General features: G+C 44.5%; 1 pseudogene; it reads left to right on the top strand.

Annotated features, from left to right (window-relative positions):
- Window positions 1-385: 385 nt before the first annotated feature.
- LOC103734769 lies at window positions 386-2,591 on the top strand (annotated as a pseudogene).
- The last annotated feature ends 5,598 nt before the right edge of the window (window positions 2,592-8,189 follow it).

Genomic DNA, 8,189 nt, shown 5'->3' with positions numbered 1-8,189 from the left:
CTCTCAGTTTTTGGTCCATTTGTTGGAACATCTATGATTTCTGGTTTTCTTATGATCCCAGTCAGTTTGACATTCTCTAAGTTGTGAAGATATCTCCTGTGGAAGGCCTCGAGTCCCTGAGATACAGGGGGACCTGCCTGAGCTCTGCTGGGTGCAGGGACTGCCTGAGTGGCTGGTCCCCATGGCTGCAGAACTCTGGTTTATTGAAAGTCATGTCCCAACAACATGGGACACAGGTCTGAGGAGTCAGCTTGCTGAAACCCAGGATTGCATCTGGGAGCCAGGCTCAGTGTGTGAGTCTCCTTCACAGCCCATGTGCACCAGACTGCTGATGGGAAACCTGACTGGGATGTCAGCTGCCTAGGCTCCCTGCTGCATGGAAGAAATGGATGAAGAGGAACTGGAGCATCCAACCTCCCCAGAAAAGGACTATTTTCCTGAATCTCTGGATTACAGTGATGGGGATGAGAAAGGAGTTCTGGCCTGTGAAGATCTGGAACTGAGCTGTTTTGATGGCTTGCCCTATTCTTCACATTCTTATAAACTTCAAAGAAAGAGAAGAATTTCCAATATGGAAAGAGAAATACTCCTTTACAGAGAATCTGCTGCAAAATCAAATCGTGGTCATGTCAGGAGATGCCAAGTGTGGCAAGAGCTCTCAGGTTCCTCAGTGGTGCACTGAATATTGCCTTTCCATCCACTACTAGCATGGGTGTGTGATATGCTCACAGGGCCACAAGCAGACTCAATCCACCTGGCCCTGCAGGTGATGGAGGAGATGAATGTTAACATTGGTCATGAAGGTGGCTATGTGATACCTTTTGAAAACTGCTGCACCAGTGATACCATTCTGAGATACTGTTCTGATGAGATGTTGCAAGAAGAAATGATGTCCACTCCTTTTTTCAGTAGCTATGGGGTCATCATCTTAGGTGACATTCACGAAGAAGTGTTGCCACCGATGTGCTGCTGGGACTTCTTAAAGATGTGCTACTGGAAAGACTGAAACTGAAGCTCATAATTAACTCCTTGCCTCTCCGCCTCAGCCAGCTCTGTTCTTACTATGGAAACATGTTTCTCATAGAAGTGAAGAATAAGGATCCCATGGAGGTCATGTACCTCACCGGGACTCATGAGGATTCTTCTGAGTCTATTTTATGCCTTAACCTTGAAATCCACTGCTCTGGTAAGAATGGTGACATCATAGCCTTTCTGACCTGTGAGCAAGTTATTGAAAAAAACCTATGAAATTGTCTCTCAAAAAGGCTCTACCTTAAACCCAGTTCTGGGGAACAGGGGGTTGTTCCTTTGTATCCCAAAGAGAAATGTTCCCTGTTCAGTCCAGTTGATAAAACAGAGAAAAGATGTCAAGTGTATCAGAGAAGAGTGGTGCTGACCACTGGCTCTGGGGAGTCTCTGATCTGGAGCCACACAGTCAGATTTGTTATTGATGTTGGTGTGGAAAGGAGACAGGTGTACAACCCCCGGATCAGAGCCAATTCCCTCATCCTGCAGCCCATCATCCAAAGCCAAGTTGAGATTTGCAAGGAGTGCCTCAGGCCCTCTTTCTCAGGAAAACTTTTCTGTCTATACACTGAAGAACTTGCCTCCAAAGACATGAGGTCAACGAAACCTGCAGAAATCCAGGAAGCCAACCTGACCAGCATCGTGTGCTTCGTAAAGAGGGCTTAGGCCACTGCACCTTCACGAACAGGCCAGCACCAGAAAGTCTGATGCAGGCCTTGGAGGACCTGGACTACCTGGTAGCACTAGACAATGACGGGAACCTCTCAGAGTTGGGATCATGTCTGAGTTTCCTCTGGATCCACAGCTCTCCAAGTCTATCCTAGCATCCCGTGAGTTTGAGTGTATAGACGAAATGCTTACCATCGCTGCCATGGTAACAGCTCCAGTTGCTTTTTACATGTGCATCGTGGGACTGCCTCATGAGGAGACTGCCATGACTTGTTGGAAGACATTTTTACACTCAAGGTGATCACTTTACCCTCATCAACATTTACAAGCCCCAACAAGACGGAGCTCTGAACTGTGGCACGGAGCACCACGAGGAAAAGTGGTGTCATGATAACTTCCTCAACTGCTCTGCCCTCAGGATGGCAGATGTCATTGGAGCGCAACTTAAACCATCAAGCCGAACAGCTGCCCTATGAAGAGCCTGCCTTGGGCTCCAAGGAAAATGACTGAACATAAAGTGCTGTTGTCCAGATACTTCATGCAGATTGCAAGGGACATGAATGGGTCACACATAAGCAGGTTGCTCAGCTGTATCTGCTGTGGAGCTACTCCACTGCCAAGAAGATGCCCAAATGGGTCTTCCACCAGTTCAGCATTTCTGAAGAACTACATCAGGGTGGCCTTGACACTGTCTCCCAAAGTATTTATGCAAATGGTGCTACAATACTATTTCAGTAACCTGTCTCCTGGTGAAAGTAAAGATATTCTACAGCAAGCCAAGCACCACTTACCTGTAATAGCAGCTATGAGAAAGGCCCAGGACGTGTGAGCAGTGCCCTGATGCTTCTGAACAGAGATGCACAATCCAGTGGCTGACTGAACATAAAGCGCAATAAAGATGCTCATGGATGCCTGGCATGGGCTGCTGAAGCCGACAGATGGACAGCACACCCCACAGGACAGCCATGGACAAACAACACTGCAAATATGACTCAAAAACTGCTTTCTTGGGGTTGCATAAGTTTGCAATCCCACCAGCAATGAATAAGTGTTCCCCTTGTTTCACATCCTTGCTAGCATTTGGTTTCATTTGTTCTGTTGATCTTAGCCAGTCTGACTGGGGTAAGATGAAATCTTAAGGTGGTTTTAATTTGCATTTCCCTAATTACTAAGGATGTTGAACATGTTTAAAGCTGTTTCTTAGCCATCTTTATTTCCTCCTTCAAGAACATTCTGTTTAGATCTTAGCCCATCTTTTAAGTGGGTAACTTGCTTCCTTGATTCTTTGATTTTTGAGTTCCTAATATATTCTGGATGTTAAACCTCTGTCAGATGTGTCACTGGTGAATTTTTCCCACTCTGTGGGTTTTTACTTCACTTTCTCGATTGATTCTTTTGTTGTACAGAAGCTTTTTGGTTTAATGAGTTCCCACTTGTTAATTGTTGACCTTAATTCCTGAGCATCTGGTGTCCAATTTAGAAAGTCCTTTCCTACACCTATATCTTTTTGTTACTGCAAATGTTTTCTTATAATAGTTTCAAAGTTTACAGTTTTATGTTGAGGTGTTTCTTCCATTTGGAGCTGACTTTGTGCAAGATGAACAATAAGTATCTAGTTTCATTTTTCTGCAGGTTGAGATCCAGTTTTGCCAGCATCATTTCTTGTAGCTGCTGTCTTTCCTCCATTGTATGCTCTTGGCACCTTTGTCAAAAATTAGGTTGCTGAAATTATGTGTCCTGAGGATTGCGTCTTCAATTATGTTCCATTGATCTATGTGTCTATTGTGACAGTACCATGCTTTTTTTTATGACCATAGCTCTGTAGTATAACTTGAGATCTGCTATAGTGTTATAGTAATACACACACACACACACACACACACACACACACACACAGCATTGCTCTTTGTGCTCAGTATTGCTTTGGCTAACCAGGGTCTTTTGTGCTTCCATGTGAATTTAAGGATGCTTTGCTCTATTTCTGTGAAGTATGTCATGGGGAATTTCATTGGGATTGCAATTAATCTATACATTGCTTTTTGTAGAATGGTCATTTTCACAATATTAATTCTTCCAAACCATAATCAAGGGAGGTCTTTCCATGATCTGATGTCTTCCTCGATCTCTTTCTTTAAAGACTTAATATTTTCATTGTAGAGATCTTTGATGTCTTTGGTTAGGTTTATCCAAAATATTTTATTCTATTCTATTTTTATTGCGTCTATTGTGAATGGGATGGTTTCCCTGTGGTCTTTCTCCAATTGCATATTATTGGTATATAATAAGGCTACAGACCTTCATAGGTTAATTTTGTAAGCTGTCACTTTACTGAAATGTTAGTCATTTCTAATAATTTTCTGGTGGAATTTTTGGCATCTCTTAGTTATAATATGTCGTCTGTGAAAAGGGATAATTTAATCTGTTCTTTCCAATTACTACTCCTTTAATTTTTTTCTCTTGTCTTATTGCTTTTGCAACAGTTTCAAGAACTATGTTCAAGAGTAGTGGAGATAGTGGACAACTTGTCTGGTTGCTGATTTTAATGGGGCTGCTTCCAGTTTTTCTCCATTTAGAATGATGTTGACTGTGGGTTTGTTGTATATAGTTTTAATTAATGTTGAAGTATGTTCCCTCCAGTCAATTCCCTTTAGAACTTTTGTCATGAGTGTATGTTAAAGTTTATCGAAGGACTTTTCTGCATTTATTGAGATGATGATGTGGGTTTTGTCTTTGAGTCCACATATAAGACTTATGAAGTTTATTGACTAGTGCATATTGACCCATCCCTGAATCTCTGGACTAAAGCCTGCTAGGAGGGGAGGCATGGTGGAAGACATTGCCAGAGTAAAAATTAGAGCACTCTCATCTTCAAGAAAGCACAGGAAGCAGAGAAGGACTGGGGATCCAGCAAAGCATAAGAGCTCTCAAAGACTGCCCTCAGTGATGTCCTTTCTCCACCAAAGCGTCATCTCCTAAGACCTCCCAAAACAGCACCACCAACTGGGGACAGTATATCTGAATACTTTGAGCCTATGGGGGACATTATCAGTCAAACCACATCTCCCAAAATCTCCATGAATTATTACAGTCAGAATAGCTAAAGATTTATCAATTCCATTTATCTTTTCAAAAACTGAACTGCTAAGTGTGATATCCTTTTCGTTCATTATTTCACAAATCACTGATACAACCTTTATAAACTGTACATTAGCAAACATTAATCAATTTCTTCCCATTGGGCATCTGTTATGCAGTTCATTTACTTGACAAAGTGTTTCATGTAGCCCAGTCTGGCCTAAAACATACTATGTAGCAATGACTGACTTTGAAATCTTGGTCCTGCTGTTTATGCCCCCGAGTTCTGGCACTACACATGTGCAACACCAGTAGCTTGTCATATTTATTTCTTTGGATTTAAATATGCCCCCTGAGTGAGTACTAAGGGGTGAGCGACCTGTCAGATAGGGAAGAAAATGAGGTGTGGTTATTAGTTTTTTAAAACACATCAAGGATTAGACTTATTAGAAGAAAGGGACTTCAAAGAATAATTGACTTGAGGTGGGACAGTATTAGAAAGGAGCAGTACAGTGCATGTAAGATGCAAATATGAATGGAGCCTTCAAGGGAAGGAGAGGCTTCCCTTTAAAACCTTGAAAGGAGCTTCATTAAGAGGGACAACTCAGGCTGGGCGTGGTGGCACATGCCTTTAATCCCAGCACTTGAGAGGCAGAGGCAGGCAGATCTCTGTGAGTTCAAGGCCAGCCTGGACTGCATAGTGAGTTCCAGGACAGCTGGGGCTACAGGGAGACCCTGTCTCAAAAAGACCAAGAGGGACAACTCAACCTAAGGAAAGTTTGCTGCAGAAGAGAGGTGTGTCGGGAGGTGGCCCAGAGAAATTCCAGGAAGAAAAGAAATATGTCTGACCTTTTTAAAAATTCTTAGCAGGAAGTTCGACACCATGTGATTTAGTCTGGTATACCCTGTGTGAGGAGGAGAATGGAGGAGCCAGGTACTGAGTAGGACCACTGTTGTATCCCATGGGAGGAACAGAGGAAAATCACATAGTGATGGTCGAATTTGGAATCCTTTGATTAATAATTAGCCTGCAGGGAAGAGTGGGCTCAAGCCAAAAGAACTGCTGATCCTGAGGAGAGACAGAGCAGGATTAATGAAGCTTAGAGAGAGACAGGGCAGGATTTATGAAGCTTAGAACCACAATTATATGATACCAGGGGCAAAGCCAGTAATCACAGTTGTGCCATAACAGAGGCAGGTTCTATGGTGACACCATAAATGTGGCAGGTCAGTTAACAAGGGAGTTTCCAGCTAACAAAAAGGTTCTAAATTTCAGTTAAGAAAAATTTTGCAGAATTGTAAAAACAACGGCTCCCTTGAACTACAGATGTAATTCTGCCTGGCTAACTGCAAGTTTCCCAGTACTGTAGAAACAATGTACTCCCTGAAACTGCAGTGGGTACAGCCTTGATGGGACCTGCATGGCTGTGGTTAGCATGGCAGAGGGGAGAGGGAGGAAGCTGGGTGAAGAAAATGGAGTCTGTTTGGCCAGTTCACTATAAATTAGAAGTGGTAAAACCACAGCACCAACTAATTCGGTTCCAGGAAAATTGCAAGGCAGGGTGTGAACAAGGGAGGGAGAAGAATCCTGGTTTCTTCAGGCTGAGAGACCTGGCTTCTTAGAAGGACCATCTAAGACGAGCAGGCCTGTGTTCTAAAGCAATCCTTAATGTGCCTGAGTGTAAAACCCAGATCCCTGCAGGACATGGGACTCAAGGTCCAGCACTAATGCCACCTATGATGGGATGGATGCCATTCTACATCTGAGGCAAGGGCACAATGACATAGGACATCAATTTTGTAATTAACTGTATATATGAGTGACCCATGCCAGGGAGGAAGAACAGGAAGTGTCTAGTAAGTTTCTTAAGAGTCAATACCTGCTCTGACAGACTAAGCAAGTTCTGCTTGCGTCCCAATCTTCTTGGAGTCGGTTAAAGGCTGTGCATGAACAGGAAGCCAGGGCTAGGAAGACATGGGCTTCTAGATCATTTTAGCTCCCCCAGTCACGTAGGCATCAGGGGTGGCCTAGCCAATGAGAGCTTCCAGCCGAACTGCCCAATGAAGAGCGCCAACTGGTTGTGTCAGGCGGGTCTTCTTCGGCCGCCATGTTGCGGGTTTTGCACTGCGGGTTCCGCTCAGTGGCTGAGGGATGCGGTGCAAGATCTTCTGTGTGAGCGCCCTCCCTGAAGCTGAGGACAGCGCGGGGGAAGCCAGAAGCCGGACCATGGCGAGCTTGGTGCGAGCGGGCTGTGCTGGGTCCTCACCGGGCAGGCGGCAGCAGGACCCGTGAGTTGTGCGGTCCTGGCGACCAGGTTCCTGACTAGGCCGCCTGTGGCATTTCCTGCGTCAGCTGCTTCTGTGCGGGGTGCTGAGCCAGAGGCTCCGCCTGCGTGGGCAGCTTCAATGACCGGGTTGTCCAGAGAGCTTGATGGTGCTTTTGTGCTGTGTGGACTAGTGTTAGGGGAAGTGAACAGTAGAGTCTGAAATTCAAGGTGGGGAACACTGGGGAAGGACAGGAAGAGGGCGTGCAGCTGGGTAGGAGATAGGCAAGCTGTGTAGGGAAAAAGAAGGACGGGGTGGAAAGGCAGCAGCCGGTCTGGGCAGGTTCCATGACCCAGAAGAAGCTCCTCACTGAGGAACACCTTTTCCATTTCTAGCAAGTTTATGGACGTTGAGAGTTTTCCAGGCACTAGCATCTAATTTAACACCGAATTAAGGATTAAAAGTTCCTCAAAATAGCCCTCTAATTAGTCCAGGAAGGGACCACTGGACCCAGGGCAGGGCAAGGGGAGGGGAGACATGGCCCAGGACTCACAGTCTGCGTAGTGAAGGAAACCCCTTAGCCCCCTCGGCTCTGTGCGCCCTCCACTCTGCAGTCCATCCCGTCCGTCCTTTCCATGTTTGCTTGCACACCAACTATGAATAAGTGTTATTCTTTCCCCACATCCTTGCCAGAGTTTGTCATCATTTTGTGTTTTGGATCTTAGCTATTCTCAAAAACTGGGTTAAGACGAAATGTCAGAGTTTGAATTTGCATTTTCCTGGTGCAATTTCTAAATATTTCTCAGCCAGTTGTGTTTCATCTATGAGAATTGTCTGTTCAATTCCTTGCCCCGTTTTTTTTTAGATTGCTTTTTCTGTTTTGATGTTTTGATTTTTTTAGATCTTCATATATTCTAGAGGTGAAGCCTGTGTCAGACTTATAGCTGGTAAAGATGTTCTCCCATTCTGGAGGTTGCCTCTTCACTTCAGTGATGGTGAGTTTTGTGGTACAGAAGTGCTTTTTTCATGAGATCCTATTTGTCAATTGTGGACTTAATGCCTGTGCTCTAGGAGTCTTGTTCAGACAGTCTGTTCCTGTGCCTGTTAGTTCCAGTGTATTCCCTGCTCTCTGATCTATAAGATTCAAATATTAT

This window comes from Nannospalax galili, unplaced genomic scaffold, assembly GCF_000622305.1.
Source record: "Nannospalax galili isolate Female #2095 unplaced genomic scaffold, S.galili_v1.0 scaffold1597, whole genome shotgun sequence".
In the NCBI taxonomy this organism is placed as follows: domain Eukaryota; kingdom Metazoa; phylum Chordata; class Mammalia; order Rodentia; family Spalacidae; genus Nannospalax; species Nannospalax galili.
Note: the sequence above shows the minus strand (reverse complement) of the source record. Positions and strands in the feature narration are given on the sequence as shown.